The sequence below is a fragment of the Gorilla gorilla genome, chromosome X, assembly GCF_029281585.2.
Source record: "Gorilla gorilla gorilla isolate KB3781 chromosome X, NHGRI_mGorGor1-v2.1_pri, whole genome shotgun sequence".
Classification (NCBI taxonomy): Eukaryota; Metazoa; Chordata; class Mammalia; order Primates; family Hominidae; genus Gorilla; species Gorilla gorilla.
The window spans coordinates 34380178-34402390 of record NC_073247.2 but is presented as its reverse complement, the minus strand read 5'-3'; the positions used below and the strand labels follow the sequence as shown (position 1 = coordinate 34402390).

Genomic DNA, 22213 nt, shown 5'->3' with positions numbered 1-22213 from the left:
TGACTAGCAAGAATCGAAGCCAATCAGTAGATGAATGGTTCTTGTGTTTTCGAGGTGGATGGTCTTATGAACGTGGTGGGATTTGGGAGAGGCACTGACCAAGGAACAAAAAGATAGGCCAGACCCTTTGAGGGCTCTGCTGAGAGCACTCCTCCTGCATGTTTGTGCAGAGTGGGGATGGAGTAAATGGTAGGATTGATCGGGGTTTGGGAGTTAACAGCTTGGGTTAACTAGAACTGGAGGGCAAAGGAGTTAATAGTATAGGTGTTGGTAGTAAAAGTACAATGGTAGTAAAAGTGCAGTGTGTCTGACTAGTTATGTGCATATTAAGTACACATTGTACTTAAAATATATACTGCGATGTTTTGATATAGTTATTCATCTTCAGGTCACTAGGGGGCATTGGTGGATTAAAAACCACATTTGAAAAGCTGCCCAGTATTTGCATTCCATTGTAGGAAGCAGCTTTTCCTTGTGCTGCTGCAGGAAGTTTGAATATTGGATACATATACCCAGATTCACGTTATTAGATTTCCTTCATTACACAGATTTTATCCTAGTCCATCTATGGGCTGGGCATCATGCTGGACCCTGGTGGGTACAAGTGAAAAGACCCAGTTCTTATCTAGGAGAGAGGTCCCAAATCTGGCCACAAATCAGAATTATTCAAGGAGACAGTTTCCAAGCCCCTGCCCATGGTTCTGACTGACTTTTTAGTTGGCGTCCAGGAACCGCTAGTTTTGAAAAAGCCCCCCAAGGTGATTATGAAACTTTCATTTCAGAAGCTCACAATTCAGTTACCAGCACAGACATTAAAGGTCCCTTAACGATGCAGTGGGTCTCAACCTTGACTGCATGTTAGAGCCACCTGGGAAGCTTTTAAAAGTCCCGATGCCCAGTCTAGAACCTATACCAATGACATCAAGAATCTCTAGGGGTAGGATTAGGCATCTAGTTTTTGGAGCAAGCAGCCAGCCTTGAGATCTACTGACTTAGAGGGAAGAGCAACAGCAGGGGGCATCAGAAGGCTTTATAGAGAAGAACATGCCTATGCTGACCTTCGGAGCTAGGCAGACAAGGTTGAAAGGGCCTTCCAAACAGAGAAGAAAAGCACATGCAAGGACACAGAAGTGTGAGAGTGTTCAGAACAGTGTTAAGACCTTGGGCTTCACTGTGTTCCTTGTGAGAGATACTAAAGTTTTCTGTAGCTGCTTCCTCATTTGTAAAACAAGGATGAGATGCTTACCAACCTCAAATTATTGTGTGGATTAAATTCATTCCTACGCAAAGCTTAGAACAGTGCTTGGCCCAAAGTAAGGGCTGAAGAAATGTGAGCTGTTACTTTTAGTTGGCATCTTTTAAGATGGCATCTTGTAACTACCTGTGTTACGGTGGTGCACAGTCTTGGGGCTCTCCAAAAGTATTTTTTATTTCAAAACTTGGTAGTCAGTTGGATGTGGTAGATGAGGGAGAAGGATAAATTAAGGATTCTGCCCAGGCTTTTGACTTTTGACTGTGGGAACTATTCATTGAGGTGGGAACTATTCATTGAGGTGGGAAAGTGGAAGAAGGTTGAATTTGGTTTGAGGGGGAGGTGATGGTTTGGTTTTGAACAGGTTGGGCTTGCTGAAATATCTGGGCATTGGGAGGGGGAAATCAGTTGATGTAGAACCCCAGGGTATGGACTTTTCCTGCCACAGACGTGGGCTGGAAATTGGGAAATCATCAGCTGCTAACTGAAGCCTCCAGGGCAAGAAGGTGGCCTAGTGAAAACTGGTCTGTGTCACTTCCTTCCTCAAGGGCAAATAACATGACCTGTACTCAGAGCTCACCACACCAAGGAGCCTGAGTGAACATGTCCATGACTATGAGGTGTTATTACCTCACACATTCTTTGTGGCTTAGTGTAATACTTACATTGCCTGTCTTCCTGAAATTAATTTTCTTACCATGTTACTAGTATGTTACTAGAACTGCGTGGAGAATTACAATGCTAAATGGAAAAGGAAAATCATCTGTAATTTGGAAGAGTAATGTAACTTTTATACTTGAGCATTATTTTAAAAGCCACATATTTGGAAAGATAATGAAGGTTTTTTTTCCCTCACAGTTTAAGCATCTTCAAGGGAATTCTTCTTGAGGAATTATAGTAACTACATTTTTACTCACATAAATACATTTTTTATGTGCAGAATCAATTGGTTGTTTCTTTTTCCTTTCTTACCTTTCAAAGAAGTTAGACAGTGGATCACAGAGACGAAGAAAAAACTGCTCTGTAGCTCTGGATGCAATCTTTTCAGCCTCAGGTTCTAGTTGTGTTTCTGGCTGAGCGACCTTGTTGAGATTTCTTTTTTTTTTTTGAGCCAGAGTCTTGCCCTGTCACCCAGGCTGGAGTGCACTGGCGCAGTCTTGGCTCTCCGCACCCTCCGCCTCCTGGGTTCAAGCCGGTCTCCTCCCTTAGCCTCCCAAGTAGCTGGGACTACAGGCATGCACCAGCACGCCTGGCTAGTTTTTGTATTTTTATTAGAGATGGGGTTTCACCATGTTGGCCAGACTGGTCTTGAACTCCTGACCTTAAGTGATCTGCCCTCCTCGGCCTCCCAAAGTGCTGGGATTACAGGCGTGAGTCACCATGCCGGGCCAGTTGAGATTTCTTAATCTGTCAGCGTCCTCTGATCATGATCCTCTGGGGATAGTAGTATGTCCCTCTGTATCTCACAGGATTGTTGGGAGATTCAATTGAGATAATATGCGAAAAGAACCATGAACTACAAAGCACTATATCAATGTAAGGTGTTTTCTGTTCCTCTTGTATCACATTTGTCCACTGAAGTAATCTATGCTTGCAGGTTAGCACTCTGGATTTAACAACTGTAAAAAGTGAATTAACTTGGGTTATTTCACTTCTCATTTGGAAATGAATTCTGCTCAGGACACTGTAGCATTCTTCTATCTACTTCTGAAATGCAGATAGCCTCACAGTTGTAACTAACACTGGAAGAGGAGAAAGAAGAAGTAAAACGATACATTAAAAGAATGGAGAGATTAGAGACACAGTGGAGGAGAAAAGTAGATGATGTACCAGACATTTATGATAAATGAATTGATTACCCCATGAGGCCTGTTGATATTTGTAGACTTTTATGACGTAAAGGTTTAATTTATAATCTATATGTATATGTGTTCCACACCCATGTCCTTTCTAGGCTAGACTGGAACTTCTTAGAGGCTAGGAAATGAACTTGCATATTTGTTTGTATTGTACATTTAAAATTAGATATATAAATGCATGTTATTAGGTGTGTAATAAATCTCAATAGCAAAGATATCTGTTTCAAAAAGTTTAGACTTATTTTTAATATGACAAGAAAGTACTAAGAGATCTTTAAAATAAAGGAATTGAAAGAGTGTATCAGTTGATTTTCCCCAATAATGCTTAAGTGGAATTTTACAGTTAGTTCATACAGCATGAAACTTTATATATTTTCAGGGACAAAAAAATCCTAGTCTAAAGATATATTTTAGAATTTGGAAGTTATTTATTTTTCACTTTTGCTGAGTTTTTCCTAATTTTTGCATAGCCTCATGCCAGTTTTGTTAGAAAATTTAATCAGTGCCAATTTCTTAATGTGGTAGGTTTTTAAACTTATTTTCAGTGTTCACTAAAACTTGGAGAAGCAGGAATGTAGGGCAAGGGTCGTAGAGTTTTCAGTATGCTGAAAGCCTATAACTTTGATTTTTAAGCTATATTTTCCTGATACAGCTTTATGCATTATGGATAGTATAGTTGAATTTTAAGTGAATATTGTTTTAAAGGCACTTTAAGTACAGTTATCCTTTGTCTTCCTATTTCTGGCTGTTTGAAGCAATGCAGCGTGTTTTATTCAAAGCCCACACTGGCTCCCGCTTAAGGACTTCTTTGTTTGGTTCCATGAGGATGAGGAGCCCCCTCTGTGGGAGCTAGAGATAGATCCACAAGTGCATGTTCATTGCCTTAGTGTGGAGGAATTCCCAGTAGTTTCTTTTTTCAGATATTCCTGAAAAGAAGTCTATTCCTTCTTCTGAACAGTCTTTTAAAATGGAATATATGAAACTAACTAATAAAGGTTCTTTTTTTCTTTTCCCCCATTCCACAAACTTCAGTCCTTGTGAACTAGCCTGTTTTTCTTTGTGCTTGCTGAAAATGAGTCTCCTCTCCTATTAGAGATGCTGATTCATGTGACATGGGTTAGACTGGTGAGTGAGTAAGTAAGCAAAAAGTGATTATGAGGGCTCCAAGAAGTTTCCTACATTGTCTGTTGATGGTTTACCTCACTTGGCAGATAGAACTGAGCCTGTTTGTGGAGTCACACCATTTGGGAGTCCTGTTAAAGTTGCTGGGTATAGTCCAAACATTTACTTTCCTTGTTTTTGTTCCTTATTTTTGCACAGATTTTCATTATGAGGTCAGATGGTCATCAACCGAATTGAGTCTTGTACATGATTTTTTTTTTCAAAAAAGGCTTACAGTTTTCCTTAAGAAAAACGCACGTGAATAACTGAGATGAAGTCAAAGGCAGTTTTCATTAGTGAGTTTAGAGTTCTCTGTGCACATGGTGGTCTGTTAAGATATGAAACCTGGGTCTAGGCCCGACGTGGTGGCTCACACCTGTAATCCCAGCACTTTGGGAGGCTGAGGCAGGAGAATTCCTTGAGTCCAGGAGTTTGAGACCAGCCTGGGCAACATGGCGAAACCCCGCCCGTCTCTACAAAAAATGCAAAAATTAGCCAGGTGTGGTGGCGCCTGCCTGTAGTCCCAGCTACTCGAGAGGCTGAGATGGGAGGATCACTTGAGCCCAGGAGGTTGAGGCTGCATTGAGCTGTGATTGCGCCACTGCATTCCAGCCTGAGTGACAGAATGAGACCCTATGTCAAAAACAACAACAACAAAAAAGAGATATGAAACCCGTGTCTAGGTAGATTTTTTTTTTTTTTTTTTGAGACAGAGCCATGTGTCTAGATAGAAACCTGTGTCTAGAGAGATTTTTTTTTTTTTTTTTTTGAGACAGAATCATGCTCTGTCGCCCAGGCTGGAGTGCAGTGGCACAATCTTAGCTCACTGCAACCTCCACCTCCCAGGCTCAAGCGATCCTCCTGCCTCACCCTCCTGGGTAGCTGGGACTATGGGCACGTGCCACCATTCCCAGATAATTTTTTGTATTTTTTGTAGAGAGGGGGTTTCACCTTTAGCCTGTTGCCCAGGCTGGTCTTGAACTCCTGGGCTCAAAGGATCCGCCCACCTCGGCCTCCCAAAGTGCTGGGATTACAGGCATGAGCCAGCATGTCCTGCCCAGATAGATTTTACTTTGACAGACTAGCTCTCCTATTAAATGATGTACATTTTATTAGTTGCTTGAAAACACAGATGCATTTGAAAAGCTAAACTTGAAGTAAATGTTCCCCTACGATTTTTTCCTCCCTATATTTCCTTAATTCAGAAAAGATTGGGTCCCAGGATGCCATTCTAATAGAGAAAAAAACACATATATATAGGAGTCTTAAGTAGCAGTAAATTTCTGTCTGGATGAGGAAGTTCAAAATAAATTCTGGACTTGATAAATTACATATTATCTGTGTTCCAAGTCTTTAAAACCAGTATAGCCCAACTGGATGACTCAAAACCTGCCTAAATGAACAATTATCTCACTCTTTGGCCCTGAGGTTTTCTTCCTGTTTATCACACAAGTTTATTATTTTTCTACATGAATTTTATAAAATCTAATCGCTATTTTTAAAGAGTAGAAAATGAAACAATTGCAGATGAGACATTTTGTTTGCTTTGCTGACCTAATTTTGTGGTGAATTCTACCCTCCAAAGATAAAACAGAACTTGGTTTTCTGTGAGAAAAAGATAATATTAGTCTTGAAAACAGCCTCATTTTTTTCTCTGCTTATCTCTTTAGATTGTAGTCTGTTTACAGTGGATGAGAAAGAGCTAGGAAATACCAATTACTGTAGTACAGAACTAAATAATTAAAAATTTCTCATAAAATAGTTCTATGTTTGTCATATTAGGAAGAGTTTTTTTTAATGTTGTTTGAAGTCTAAACTTTACTGGGCATGGTGGTTCACACCTGTAATCCCAGCGCTTTGGGAGGCCAAGGCAGGAGGATTGCTTGAGACCAGGAGTTTGAGACCAGCCTGGGAAACATAGTGAGACTCCATCTCTACCAAAAAAAAAAAAAAAAAAAAAAAATAGCTGAGTGTGCTCCGTCACACCCATAGTCCTAGGTACTTGGGAGGCTGAAGCAGAAGGATTAGGTGAGCCCAGGAGTTCAAGGCCACAGTGAGCTATGATTGTACCACTGCACTCCAGCCTGAGTGACAAAGGGAGATAAATTCTTGGCTTTATATCCTCCTTTGCTGTGAAACAGATCGAAATGATTGTGGGTTTTATTGTTATTGTTATTGTTAAAGTGTGAGTGCTCCCAAATTTTACATTCAAATGAATGCATCAAAACAGTCGTTTTGAGAGGATAGATTTAATTATACTGTCATTATATTTATTCCAAAAATTCTATCACTGATCAAAACATTTTTACTCTTCCTCATTTGGAATTATCTTCAAACTTTGTGGCAAACCTTTATGATATCCTCAGGAGCTAGCCATTTTTGTTCTTTGCATGTTACAAAACAAATGAATGGTTTTTTTGTAAAAACTTCAGGAAATAGAGATAAGAATTACCTTTAATATCACCACCTATAGACAACCACTGTTAACATCATTTTTTTTTTTTTTTGAGACGGAGTCTTACTCTGTTGCCCAGGCTGGAGTGCAGTGGCGCCATCTTGGTTCACCGCAACCTCCATCTCCCGGGTTCAAGCAATTCTCCTGCCTCAGCCTCCTTAGTAGCTGGGATTACAGGTGTGCACCACCACGTCTGCCTAATATTTGTGTTTTTAGTAGAGACAGGGTTTCACCGTGTTGGTCATGCTGGTCTCGAACCACTGACCTTGTGGTCTGCCCACCTCAGCCTCCCAAAGTGCTGGGATTATAGGCATGAGCCACTGCGCCCGGCCCTAACATCTTTTTAGACTCCATTCTGGACATACTCAAATATACCCTTGGTATGACATTTTCAAAAAACTCGGTGGAATCATGCTACAAGTCCCCTTCCTCTTTTTAAAAAAAAAAATGCCTTTTGTTTTCTTCTTCTTCTTTTTTTTTTTTTTTAGTAGAATGAGATAATCTTATTATTGACCAAGTTTACATAAAGCTTGATTCTTTACCGCCACCACCACCACAACAGAAAGAAAAGTTTATGTTGGACACTACGTTTAATTAGGAGATGTAGAAAAGGTTCCAGTAGAGATTGTTTTAATGAAGACTAATATTGTAATTTTTTTTTCTATTTTACTCTAAGTCCTGGGATACATGTGCGGAACATGAAGGTTTGTTACATAGGTACACATGCCATGTTGGTTTGCTGCATCTATCAACCTGTCATCTAGGTTTTAAGCCCCGCATGCATTAGGTGTTTGTCCTAATGGTCTCCCTCCCCTTGCCCTCCATCCCCTGATAGGCCCCAGTGTGTGATGTTCCCTTCCATGTGTTATCATTGTTCAATCCCACTTATGAGTGAGAACATGTGATGTTTGGTTTTCTATTCCTGTGTTAGTTTGCTGAGAATGGTGGTTTCCAGCTTGCATCCATGTTCCTGTAAAGAACTCATTCTATTTTATGGCTGCATAGCATTCCATGGCGTATATGTGCCACATTTTCTTTATCCAGTCTATCACTGATGGGCATTTGGGTTGCTTCCAAGTCTTTGCTATTGTAAATAGTGCTGCAATAAACATAGGTGTACAGATGCCATTTCCTCATCTTTGTGTGTGTGTGTGTGTGTGGAGATAATGAATCTTTTTTTTTTTTTTTTTTTTTTGAGGCGGAGTCTCACTCTGTCACCCAGGCTGGAATGCAGTGGTGCTATCTCGGCCCACTGCAGCCTTTTGCCTCCTGGGTTCAAGCGATTCTCCTGCCTCAGCCTCCTGAGTAGCTGGGGCTACAGGTGCCCACCAGCATGCCCGCCTAATTATTGTATTTTTAGTAGAGACAGGGTTTCACACTATGTTGGCCAGGCTTGTCTCGAACTCCTGACCTCAAGTGATCTGCCCGCCTCAGCCTCCCAAAGTGCTGGGATTACAGGCTCGAGCCACCGCATCCGGCCCATTTTCTATTCTTTACCACTCTTATTTAAAATATATTGAGACTGATTTTCTGTATTTTTTTTTAAGCGGAGTTTCACTCTTGTTGCCTAAGCTGGAGTGCAGTGGCATGATCTCGGCTCACTGCAACCTCCGCCTCCAGGGTTCAAGCAGTTCTCTTGCCTCAGCTTCCTGAGTAGCTGGAATTACAGGCGCACGCCACCATGCCTGGCTAATTTTTTCTATTTTTAGTAGAAACAGAGTTTCACCGTGTTAGCCAGGCTGCTCTCGAACTCCTGACCTCAGGTGATCTAACCAACTTGGCTTTCCAAAGTGCTGGATTACAGGCGTGAGCCACGGCGCCTGGCCGAGACTGATTTTCTTTTAGGCTTAAAATGTGATCTGAAGGCATTTAGAAATGGAAGCCATATGATTACATATTAAAAGTAAATTTTGGTTGGGTGCGGTGGCTCATGTCTGTAATCCCAGCACTTTGGGAGGCCTGAGGTCAGGAGTTTGAGACCAGCCTGGCCAACGTGGCAAAACCCCGTCTCTACTAAAAATACAAAAATTAGCCAGGCGTGGTGGTGTGGGCCTGTAATCCCAGCTACTTGGGAGGCTGAGGTAGGAGAATCGCTTAAACCCGGGAGGCGGAGGTTCCAGTGAGCCGAGATCACACCACTGCACTCCAGCCTGGGTGACAGGGCGAGACTCTGTCTCAAAAAAAAATAATAATAAAATAAATTTTAAAAAATAAATTTCACTTATGAAATTTATATAAATAGTTGTAAATTCCGACTCCATATATGACTTATCAAGGTAACTGCTTTGAAAAGAAAACATCTATTTAAAAAAAAATGTTATAAGTAATACTGAAATACTTTTCCTTGTAAAAAGTCAAAATAGTACAGTTGGTCAGGTTGCTATTGTCCACCTCCCCCCAGCCCCCTTCCCAGAGAAAGCCTCTGTTCTGTTTGGTGTGTGGCCCTACATGTTAGAAAGGATTGCTGGCCGGGCATGGTGGCTCACGCCTATAATCCCAGCACTTTGGAAGGCCGAGGCAGGCAGATCACCTGAGGTCAGGAGTTCGAGACCAGCCTGGCCAACATGGAGAAACCCCATCTCTACTGAAAATACAAAAAAAATTAGCTGGCCGTGGTGGCAGGCACCTATTATTCCAGCTACTCAGGAGGCTGAGGCTGGAGAATCACTTGAACCCAGGAGACGGAGATTGCAGTGAGCCGAGATTGTGGCACTGCACTCCAGCCTGGGTGGCAAGAGTGAAACTCTGTCTCAAAAAATACAAAATATAAAAATAAAAGATTGCTGTATAAAATGTAGATACTGTCCTGAATGCTCCTTATGGAGGAGAGTGTTCTGTATTCTTTTGACGTTTCAAGAATTGTGGACTCATTTTATTTCTCTTGATTTTTATTTTTATTTATTTATTTATTTATTTTTCAGACGGAGTCTTGCCCTGTCGCCCAGACTGGAGTGCAGTGGCGTGATCTCGGCTCACTGCAAACTCCGCCTCCCAGGTTTTCTCCTGCCTCAGCCTCCCGAGTAGCTGGGACTACAGGTTCCCGCCACCACGCCTGGCTAATTTTTTTTTTTTTTTTTTTTTTTTGTATTTTTAGTAGAGATGGGGTTTCACCATGTTAGCCAAGATGGTCTCGATCTCCTGACCTCGTGATCTGCCCACCTCGGCCTCCCAAAGTGCTGGGATTGCAGGCGCGAGCCACCGCGCCCGGCCTTTCTCTTGATTTTTCATTCAATTTACAACACGTTACTGAGGACAACAGTGTAGCCTGACTTTGACAAAATTTTTTTATTGTCTTCATCATTTTGTTGTATTCTAAGTTCTTTCACGTAGTTCTTTTTTTGTGTGTTAGTTACTTAGAATAAGAATAATCTCAAAAGTATTGTCAGTGTTCACATGCACACGTATGTTTATTGCGGCATTATTCACAATAGCAAAGACTTGGAACCAACCCAAATGTCCAACAATGATAGACTGGATTAAGCAAATGTGGCACATATACACCATGGAATACTATGCAGCCATAAAAAACGATGAGTTCATGTCCTTTGTAGGGAAGTGGATGAAATTGGAAACCATCATTCTCAGTAAACTATCGCAAGAACAAAAAACCAAACACCGCATATTCTCACTCATAGGTGGGAATTGAACAATGAGATCACATGGACACAGGAAGGGGAATATCACACTCTGGGGACTGTTGTGGGGTGGGGGGAGGGGGGAGGGATAGCATTGGGAGATATACCTAATGCTAGATGACGAATTAGTGGGTGCAGCGCACCAGCATGTCACATGTATACATATGTAACTAACCTGCACAATGTGCACATGTACCCTAAAACTTAAAGTATAATAAAAAAAAACACTACAAAAAAAAAAAAAAAGTATTGTCAGTGTTCATAGTTTTTTTTTTTTGTAAAAAATCCATTTCAGATTTTTACCTCCTAAATAATTAGAATCAGATTAAAATAGTTTTGTTTCGAGTGAAAAATGCTGTCAGAATGGAAATTATTGCAGAAAAGGTTGACTGCGGCCAGGCGCGGTGGCTCACGCCTGTAATCCCAGCACTTTTTTTTTTTTTTTGTGACGGAGTCCCGCTGTGTCGCCCAGGTTGGAGTGCAGTGGCGCGATCTCGGCTCACTGCAAGCTCCACCTCCCAGGTTCACGCCATTCTCCTGCCTCTGCCTCCTGAGTAGCTGGGACTACAGGCGCCCGCCACCATGCCCTGCTAATTGTTTGTATTTTTAGTAGAGATGGGGTTTCACTGTGTTATCTAGGATGATCTCGATTTCCTGACCTCGTGAACTGCCCACCTTGGCCAATCCCAGCACTATGAGAGGCCAAGGCAGGTGGATCACCTGAGGTAAGGAGTTTGAGACCACCAGCCTAACCAACATGGTGAAACCCTGTCTCTACTAAAATTCCAAAAAGTAGCTGGGCATGGTAGCGGGCACCTGTAATGCCAGCTACTTGGGAGGCTGAGGCAGGAGAATCGCTTGAATCCGAGAGACGGAGGTTGCAGTGAGTGGAGATCGTGCCACTGCACTCCAGGCTGGGCGACAGTGCGAGACTCCATCTCAAAAAAAAAAAATAATAATTAGCTGGGTGTGGTGGTGGCTGCCTGTAATCCCAGCTACTCGAGAGGCTGAGGCAGGAGAATCACCTGAACCCCAGGGGCACGGAGGTTGTCTTGAGCCGAGATTGCACCACTTCACTCCAGCCTGGGTGAAAGAGCAAAACTCTGTCTCAAAAAAAAAAATTTATTTTCATTCTTTATCATTAAAGAGTTGCTTTTATGTTGTCCTTTGTGTGGCTTGTAGGATCATTAAATAAGGTAGAGAATCTCATAAAAACAGGTTTTGGAGAAAGATAGTTGAAAGCATAATGTCATACATTTTAAATATATAAATGTAAACTATATATAGAAATACATAAAGTATTATATATACTTAAACTATATAAACTATATTTTTAAGTATATATAGTATGTATAAGTCTATAAGTATATATAGACATATAGTTTATATACGTATATATAAACTTGGTAGAAGGGTAAGATACTGTAAGTGTATATATACTTACATAGAGAGAGTTTAAATTATTTACATGGAAAATAGAAATAATATATTCCATCACTTCAAAAAAAAGGTCACCTTTGGATATAGCCTGTTTGAAGTAGCAGTTGAAAAGCCTGGTAACATGTCCCTCAGGGAGTTAGAAACACAAGAAACACACAAGCCTGAGGCTTAGGGAGAGGCCCAGGCTAGGGATACTGATTTGAGCATCAGTAGCATATGAGTGGGAGTTAAAGACTTAGATTTTGGCCAGGTGTGGTGGCTCACGCCTATAATCCCAGCACTTTGGGAGGCTGAGGCAGGTGGATCCCTTGAGCCCAGGAGTTTGAGACCAGCCTGGCCAACATGGCGAAACCCCGTCTCTACTAAAAACACAAAAATTAGCTGAGCGTGGTGGCGGGCGCCTGTAATCCCAGCTACTTGGGAGGCTAAAGCATGAGAATCCCTTGAACCCGGGAGGCGGAGATTGTAGTGAGCCGAGATCAGGCCACTGGACTCCAGTCTGGGTGACAGAGCGAGACTCTGTCTGAAAGAAAAAAAAAAAAAAAGAAAGAATTAGATTTTAATGAAATTGCCCTGGAGTGAGAAGAGGAGAGAGTTAAAGACTACTCCATGACTCATCAACCTTGAAGAGCTATGCAGAGGAAGAGAAGGCCCAAAAGGGGAGGAGAGAGTACCTAGAAAGCCTCTAGAATGGGGATAGGGTAGAATCCTGTAAGCCAAAGAAAGGGGTTGAAGATGTAGAGTAGTCACCAGTTTCAGGGTGCAACCAAGATGCCAGATGTCCAGTGGGGTTTAGCAACTGGGAGGCTATTGGTGGCCTTGGGAAGAAAGGTTTTAGGTGCATTTAGTAGTAAAGGGAGGAGGAGATAAAATTGAGAAAGCAAACAGAATCTGCCTTTTTGACTTTGTGCTTAAATGCGGATGCTCCTCAGCTTGTGGTGGGGTTGCATTCTGATAAACCTGTCATAAGTTGAAAATATCATTAAGTCAAAAATTAACACACCTAACCTACCAAACATCATAATTTAGCCTACCCTCCCTTAAATGTACTCAGAACACTTCCAGTAGCCCACAGTTGGGCAGAATCATCTAACACAAAGCCTATTTTATAATAAACTATTGAATGTTTCATGTACATTATTGAATACTATACTGAAAGTGAAAAGGAGAATGGTTATATGGGTACTCAAAGTGCGGTTTCTACAGAATGCGTATCGCTTCTGCACCATGTAAGGTTGAACCATTTGTAAGTCTGAGACCATTTGTATAACATACATATAGGAAAGTAAATGGGGCATAAGTGAATTTTTACAAACTAAACATACTAGCACTCTAGAAGCTCTTCTCATGGCCCTTCTAGTCACTACCCAGCTTGCTAAGGGTATCCACTATTCTGCCTTCTAACCATAGTCTACTTTTAAAATAAATTTGTCAATGGAAGTTGGTAGAAGGGTAAGGTAGTTGTTAGAGAGGGAATTAGGGGTGGAGGGTATTTGTTGTGTTTTGTTTAAGATGGGAGAGATTTTCTTGAATGTAAATAAATGTCATAATTTCTCTAGTGGGTGGCCAGTCACTCTGTTTCTTTTTATGTTTAGGACAGTTTTCATTTTATACTTTCAAATGTTTTTAAAAGTATGTTTGAGTGCTTATACAAACTTAAGTTGAATAACTGTTCTCTAAGCATGTGTTTGTGGAATGGTGGTTTTCAAAACTTTGCTTATCTTGGGAATAGATTCTTGGGCCCCTCTTAGATTCAGAGTCAGACACTCTGGGGGAAGCTGTTAGAATCTATGCTTTTAAAAAACTCCCCAGGTGGGCCAGGCGCGGTGGCTGACGCCTGTAATCCCAGCACTTTGGGAGGCCGAGGTGGGCGGATCACGAGGTCAGAAGATTGAGACCATCCTGGCTAACACAGTGAAACCCTTTCTCTACTAAAAATACAAAAAATTAGCCGGGCATGGTGGCCGGTGCCTGTAGTCCCAGCTACCAGGAGGCTGAGGCAGGAGAATGGCATGAACCCGGGAGACGGAGCTTGCAGTGAGCCAAGATCGCACCACTGCACTCCAGCCTGGGCGACAGAGCGAGGCTCCGTCTCAAAAAAAAAAAAAAAAAAAAAAAAAAAAAACAACTCCCCAGGTGATTCTGAAACCTCTTGTGTACACAGGCCTGCAAAGGCCTTCTATCATGAAGCTGGCATATATTATAAATGGAAGTCTAATAAGATAATAGTTCTGTAATTGTGGGAGAAAAGAGTCACCCTTTTTTTAAATGGGAGAGACTATTCACTAGATTCTCTATAAAGTTGAAAAAGAAAGCAAGTTGTTAGGTATTTGAGCCCCACCATTCATGAGAGTCTGAATAATTCTGAGGGTGACTTATTTAGCTTAAGGTTTTTATTTGTCTTTAAAGCAGTTTTACTGGAACATAATCACAACATGATCCCAGAGCTATGGAATTCTGGGCAGTCAGTGTACTTTTATTTGCAAAGCAAGAACAGTTTAGCCTTCTGGACACCCATTATGATTTGTTTGTTTACGACCTTACCGGATTCATGTCTTGGTAAACTGTGTCTAAGAATCTACCTTTAAAGCTGAGGGAGCTGACTGATAAACTCAATCTTTTTATTTTATTTTATTTTTTGAGGCAGAGTCTTGCTCAGTCACTCAGGCTGGAATGCAGTGACGCGATTATAGCTCACTGCATCCTTGACCTCCTGGGCTCAAGTAATCCTCCCACCTCAGCCTCCCAAGTAGCTGAGACAATAGGCATGCCCCAAACACCTGGCTAATTTTTTTTTTTTTTTTTTTTTGGAGAGATGGAGTCTTGTTATGTTGCCCAGGCTGGTCTTAAACTTCTGGCCTCCAGTGATCCTCCCACTTCAGCCTCCTAATAAACTCAATCTTATGCCTGAATCTTTTTTTTTTTTTTTTTTTGAGATGAAGTCTCACTCTGTTGCCCAAGCTGGAGTGCAGTGGTATAATTTTGGCTCACTGCAACCTCCAGCTTCCAGGTTCAAACGATTCTCTTGCCTCAGCCTCCCGAGTAGCTGGGACTGCAGGCACGTGCCACCATGCCTGGCTAATTTTTGTATTTTAGTAGAGATGGAGTTTCACTATGTTGGCCAGGCTGGTCTTGAACTCCTGACCTTGTGATCCACCTGCCTCGGCCTCCCAAAGTGGTGGGATTACAGGCGTGAGCCACTGTGCTGGGCCCTGAATCTTTTTTTGAATGTTAATTTATTTTTTAAATTGTGGCCTGAGTCTTTGATTAAATTCATAAGCTTCCTGGAAGCTCTATAAGAGCAGGGACCATGTCTGCTTATGTGTTTTATCTGTTTAGCACCATGTCTGACATGATGTGGGTGTGCAGTAAATATTTGTTTTTGAAATAAAACCCTGGTTGACCTCTTCTAATTGTTATATATAACCTTGCTTGCCTGACCAGATTTGTTTTGCCAACATCAGTCCTTGGCAAGCTTCAGTGGAGACAGAGTAAGAACCAAATAAATGTCTTTAAGATGATGACAGCCTACCCCTTTACACTTCTTGTTAGGGCCTCATCTAACCCAACACCAATACTGGTTGCTCTGTTTCCATTGACAAGCCCCTTGTGGGCTGTGCGAAACAAAAGTTTTGAGACATAGAGAGTCCAAGGTCCAAGATAGAGTGTACCTTGATACTTTGCTGGGGAGTAGGATCAGACCAGAAAGAAAGAAGAGTTAGCCACAAGAGTGAGAAAACTCAATGACACTCCCTCTGAGGTTTGCAAAGCTAAGGGCCACCAGTTTACCTTTAAGCCAAATTTTCGTTTTCTCTGTGACTATGGGTCTTACAGCTGTATTCAAAACCTCAGAGAAGCCAACACATTAGAGTCCTTACTTTGAGACCCCCAACTAGCTGAATGCCAAGAAAGGCATTTAGTAACTGAAGGGTATACTCCCGAGGGGCTGGATCTAAAGAAATGCCACCTTTGATCTAGCCTGTAACTTAGCACTAATTGGAGATTCAGCTCTTAACAGAGCTTGCTTGACTTTGATTGAGCAAGCCTAACTCATATAATGCAAAGTAGACCATATCTAATCAGTTCTTGGCAGGTGCATATGTACTCATTTTCTGAGCCAACTCATCTGCCCTGACCAGGGAGTGTATCTGGCAACAAGGCTTCTCAAGGACTATCACTTGGGAAAGGGAGTGCTCAGGGCATGGGTACATGCAGTCTAGAGATTACAGCCCTGCATCAGAAAAAGTTTGGGGGAGGCCGGGCACAATGGCTCATGCCTGTAATCCCAGCACTTTAGGAGGCCGAGGCGGACAGATCACAAGGTGAAGAGATCAAGACCATCCTGGCCAACATGGTGAAACCCCGTCTCTGCTAAAAATACAAAAATTAGCTGCATGTGGTGGCGCGCACCTGTAGTCCCAGCTACTTGGGAGGCTGAGGCAGGAGAATGGCTTGAACCCGGGAGGCGGAGGTTGCAGTGAGCCAAGATCATGCCACTGCACTCCAGCCTGGCGACAGAGGGAGACTCTGTCGCAAAAAAAAAAAAAAAAAAAGGGAAAAAGAAAAAGTATGGGGGAGATTTCACTTCTTGGGAGGTATATTCAGTCCGATTATATCATAATGGGTCAGGACTCCTCATGGAGAGAGAATACCTTTGTGTTCATGTCTCACAAAGCAACCCATCCAGAGTGCGAACAGGAGGAAAGTTGATAAGGCTAGAGATTTTTTTTTATTATGTCCCAGACCCTGAAAGTTGATTGTGTTTCTTCAAAGAACTGGATTGTTCTTCCTTGGGGAGACAAAAGATTGAAGAAGGTTCATCTCCTCTTTGTGCCCTTACACTGTCCTGGGGTGATTCTACCCATCTTAGCCTTTCCCTTCTTAAATCCTGATTTTGAATAGGTTGGCCTGAATACTCAATATGAGCCCTAACAAATTATGATAACCACCTGGCAGGCACACAGTGTCGAAGATGGCCATTTGTGATGACATCTGGTCTGGCCAGCTTCCTTTTTACTGTTAAGAGGGAAAGGTGGTGAGCATGCTGAGGCAGGGTGGGGTCATCTCGCACCAGGAGGAGCCCCCTTTGAAGCTAAAAAGGAAGATGAATCAGCCAAGATGTTGAGTGCATCAGCTTCAGCCATGTCTGCCTGGGGACCTTTTACCAAGGCTCCTCCCATGGGTTTCCATCACACAGATCTATACCAGTTCCTTACCATGGTCAGGTGTGTGGCTGGCTCCTTAGGAATGAGCTTGGCATGGATTAGGTATGCTAGAGCTGATGGATTTTTTAAAAAGTCTAATTTACATAGAGTGAAATACATAGATTTTTAAGTTGTACAGTCTTAGTTGTACAATTTGAGCTTTGACAAATGTATATACCTTGAATAACCCATACCCCAATCAAGATTGTTTCACCCCAGAAAGTTCACTTGTGCCACTTCTCAGTAAGTTCACTTCCTTCCAACTCCCACCTCCCCGGCCTAGTAGTGATTGTTCTCGTTTCTTTCACTATGTTTGAGGCCATGGGTTTTAAAACATACAGATTTTCTTCAAGTCTGGATGGTGAGAGATGTCAGAAAGTAATACTTACTCAAGTAAATCAGAGGTTCTCAGTGGGAGAGTTGCTCCCCAGGAGACATTTGGCAGTGTCTGGAGATGTTTTTGACTGTCGTGACTGGGAGGAGGTGCTACTGGCATCTAGTGGGTAGAGGCTAGGGATGCTGCCAAACTTCCTGCAGTGCACAGGACAGCCCCACAAAGAAGGACCCAACCCAAATGTCAGTAGTGCTGAGTTTGAGAAATCCTCGAGTAAATCATGTGTTCTCTGCAAACTAAGAATTATGGTCCTGGGGAGTGTTCATTTGTAGGTCTCCCAGGTCTCCTGGGGTGAGGTTTGCTTTTTCTTTGTTTTGTTTGCTTGTCTGTTGAGAGCCTGCTGGAAGCTGAAAAGACCACTGCAGGAGCCAGCTTTCTTTGGTGCTACCACCCTTCTGGCCACAGTTCTTGCTGTGGAATGGGTATCAGGGTAGGCTTAGGGAGGAAAACTGATAGGAGAAGAGGAAGAAGAAGAAAACAGTTTAGGCAGTAAAGGGAGGCAGGCCTAGAATAATATTAAAACTAGAAAAACAAGATAAGAGGGGAAGGTAAAGTAGAAATTAATAATTAAGAATCCAATAAAATGTTAAAGGAAATGAGTTGAGATTTAAAATCAAAGATAGGCTGAGTGTGTTGGCTCATACCTGTAATCCCAGCACTTTGGGAGGCCAAGGCGGGAGGATTGCTTGAGCTCGGGAGTTCGAGACCAGCTTGAGTAACATGATGAGACCCTGTCTCTACTATATATATAGAGTTATGTATATATATAGTTATATATTTATATATATATAATATATATATTTGCCCAGGCTGGAGTGCAGTGGCACGATCTCGGCTCACTGCAACCCCTGCCTCCCAGTTTCAAGCAATTCTCCTGCCTCAGCCTCCCGAGTAGCTGGGATTACAGGCGTCTGCCACCACGCCTGGCTAATTTTTGTGTTTTTTGTAGAGACTGGATTTCATCATGTTGGCCAGGCTGGTGTCGAGCTCCCGACCTCAGGTGATCCACCCACCTCGGCCTCCCAAAGTGCTGGGATTACAGACGTGAGCCACTGCACCCGGCCTTACTGTGCTTTATGAGAAATAAATACACCCCTGAAGTGCTGAGGAAGTCCAGACCCAAAAAACATGTTCTTATGGACTTAAAATTTCAGGTCAACTTTTTCTTAATTTCCAAAAGACAACAGTTTCTAAGTTTGCCTACTTTAGCTTTTCAAGTAAAATAAAAGATACGTAGATAGATGACTAGACCTCTAGCTGTCTGTCAGTCTCTGGAACATATCCAAAACCAACTCATCATTTTTCCCTCAGACTTGCCCCTCTTTTTCTACTTCCTCTCTCAGGAATGCTGTGTCACCACCCAACTAGAAAAACCCATCGGAAACCTCAAGGTCACTTAAAATCTACTCTTTTCCTGATTTTCGAAAATACAATATATTGTTGTTAACTGTAGTCACTATGTTGTACAACAGATCTCTTGAACTACTCCTCCTAACTGAAACTTTGTACTTTTGACCAATATCTCCCCAACTCCCCCCAGCCCTTGCCCTGGTAGCCACCATTGTGCTCTCTACTTCCATTAGTTCAACCTTTTTAGATTCCACAAAAATTAATTTGTGAGGTAGTGCATATGTTAATTAGCTAAATTTAGCCATTCCACAATGTACACATATTTCAAAACAGCATGTTGTACACAATAAATATATACGATTCTTGTCAGTTTAAAAATTAAAATAAATGAAAATAAAAATTAAAGAAACCAAGGTCATCGTCACTCCTCCTTTCCCTTTGGTCACTAAGTCCTGTTAATTCTGCCTATTAAACTATCTCAATTCTACTTTCTCCTCTTCTGTGCAATCTTTCCTTGGGCCCTTATTTCTTTCCTGCATTGTTTTAGCAGCACCATAACTGGTCAGCTGGCCCTTTAATGACTTAAAGCGCCACACTGAGAAATAATGGTCTTTCTAAATGGCAAACTCGATTCTATATTCCATCCTTATTTGAGATCTTTTGGTATTTATTACCTAGGACTTTTATGTGAGCCACTCGAGTCCCATTATGATCTGGCTACAACCAACTTCTCTGACTCATCTCTCTGTCACTCTGCTCCCTCCCACAAAACTCGAACTCCCTACACTTCTCCCATGCTGTTTCCCAGCTTCGTGGCTTCACACATGCTGATTCCTCTGTCTATAATGTCCTATACTTGTTTTGTCTTTCTGTAGAACTGCCTAAGAGCCGGGAGAATTCATGCTTTTGAAACAAGGGGAATTTCCCTTGTCCCTCTTACAGGGCATGTGATGGGGGTGTGGCCCACTTCTTAGGTGCCCCACTGCTCAAAACCCCTAGGGAAAGCAGGCAGATGGGCAGGTCGTGGGGAGTGTGGGCTCCAACCCCATGGCAGCGTCTAGGGGTGGATGTTTACAGCTTCTGCAGCCCCAGTGGGCGTGTGTTACGTGTGCTCTTTTAGTTTTGCTGTCAGTAGGCAGCTTGTGTTCATCAGCTCAGTTAGACCCTCTGCCTTATCGCAAGGACAGAGGGCTTTCTGTATCCTAGGGTTCTTGCCTGAGTATACCAGAAAAACCGGATCACACGTGGGCTTGGAGAATGAGTGCAAGGTTTTATTGAATGGTGGAAGTAGCACTCAGCAGATGGAAATGGAGCCAGAAGGGGTATGGAGTGGGAAGGTGGTTTTCCCCTGGAGTCAGGCCGCTTAGTAGCCAGGCTCTCCTCTGACCGCCCTCAGCCAAACTCCGCGTTGTCCTGCCGTTCTGCTGTTGGTGGCCTGCCGGAGTCTGTCACTGTGTTCTTCTGCTGGTATGTTGTTCCTCGCCTCTGCCTCTCTTGACGTCCAGCCGCTTGTATGCCTGCCCGCTAGGGTCTCGGGGTTTTTATAGGCACAAGATGGGAGTGTGGTGGGCCAGGGTGGTCTTGGGAAATACGATATTTGGGCACAAAAACAGAAATGCCTGTCCTCACCTAGGTTGGTGGGCACAGGCCCAGGGGTGGAGCCCTAGCCAGGGACCACGCCCTTCTCTACCCAGCATTTCCCTGCCTGCCCCTCCCGTATCACTTTTCTTTTATTTATTTACTTTTTGAGACAGGGTCTCGCTCTGTTGCCCAGGCTGGAGTGCAGTGGCAGTATCTTGGCTCACTGCAATCTCCACCTCCTGGGTTCAAGCGATTCTTGTGCCTCAGCCTCCCTTATTTTATTTTTTAATCTGTCCCAGGCCAAGTGCAGTGCTTCACGCCTATAATCCCAGCACTTTGGGAGGCCAAGGTGGGTGGATCGTTTGAATCCAGGAGTTTGAGACCAGCCTGGGCAACATGGCAAAACCCTGTCTCTACAAAAATTACAAAAATGAGCTGGACATGGTGGTGCATGCCTGTAGTCCCAGCTATTTGGGAGACAAGACAGGAGGAGTGCTTGAACCTGGGATGGGAAGGTTGCAGTGAGCAGAAATCCTGCTGCTGCACTCCAACCTAGGCAACAGTGTGAGACCCTGTGTAAAAAAAAAAAAAAAGTTTGTCCATTTATTTACATCTATCAAGTTCTTACTACCAGAATGGAAGCCCTTTCAGGGTGAGGATATGTCTTACTCCATATTCCTATTTCTATGGCTGAGCCTAACACACAAGGCATGCTCAATAATTGTTTATTTCCTGCTCAAATGAGACAAAAGGAAATGGATGGAGGAGAGGTGGAAAATAAATGAGTGATTGATTTCTCTCTAACTATTTAGGCATGATTTAGCATCTTGGAAATCATGTTACTGAGATTTGCAGTGCCTGTAATGTGAAAGATGAGGCTATTCTGTAATACAAAATGTAATGCCAGCTAAAATATAACAAAAATGTCTGTTGAAACGTATGGCTGCAAATTCCCATATTTCAGAAGCAAATAAAGAGCTGAAAACCATTAAGAAAAAAAAGAGTGGTTGTTACTTTAACTGGTTTAAAAACAATTGATACATCTTGAAGTATTAAGTGTGCATCTTGAGGTCTTAATTTCAATGCAATTTTGCTACAGATTTCTTTTGCTTCCACGATACAGATTAGCCAGCTAGTGCTGACATTAGTTCATGTGGTTTGTGCCCATCACAATTGTTAGGCAGAACCAGCAGCACCAGGATACAACCTAAGGAGATCAACGTCCCTCCTAGAAAACTGCCACGGCCTTCGCAGGAGGGGTCTGATTTTTTTTTTTTTTTTTTTTTTTGAGGTGGAGTCTTGCACTGTCACCCAGGCTGGAGTGCGGTGGCACAATCTTGGTTCACTGCAACCTCCACCTCCCAGGTGCAGGCGATTCTCCTGCTTCAGCCTTCTGTGTAGCTGGGATTACAGGTGCCCGCCACCACGCCCAGCTAATTTTTTTTTTTTGTATTTTTAGTAGAGACGGGATTTCACTATATTGGCCAGGCTGGTCTTGAATGCCTGACCTGGTGATCCACCCACCCACGTCTGCCTTCCAAAGTGCTGGGATTACAGGCGTGAGCCCCGCGTCCAGCACATTTTTTATATTCACAATTTAAATTAATAAACCCATAACTCTCCTCCTCTCAGCCCATCTTTTTTTTTTTTTTTTTTTTTTTTAGTGGAGCGATTATTTTGTGTGTGTGAAACAGAGTCTCACTCTATTGCCCAGGCTGGAGTGTAGTGGCATGATCATGGTTCACTGAAGCCTCAAACTCAAGAGTTCTCCCACCTCAGTCTCCTGAGTAGCTGGGACTACAGGCACACACCACCATGCCTGGCTGATTTTTTTTAAAAATATATTTTGTAGGCCAGGCGCACTGGCTCACACCTGTAATCC

At 42.7% G+C, this 22213-nt stretch overlaps 1 protein-coding gene across 3 annotated transcripts in view; it reads left to right on the top strand.

Moving 5' to 3' along the window:
* APOO (apolipoprotein O) overlaps positions 1-22213 on the top strand; it is a 75072-nt gene that overhangs the window by 5147 nt on the left and 47712 nt on the right. The window lies entirely within an intron of this gene.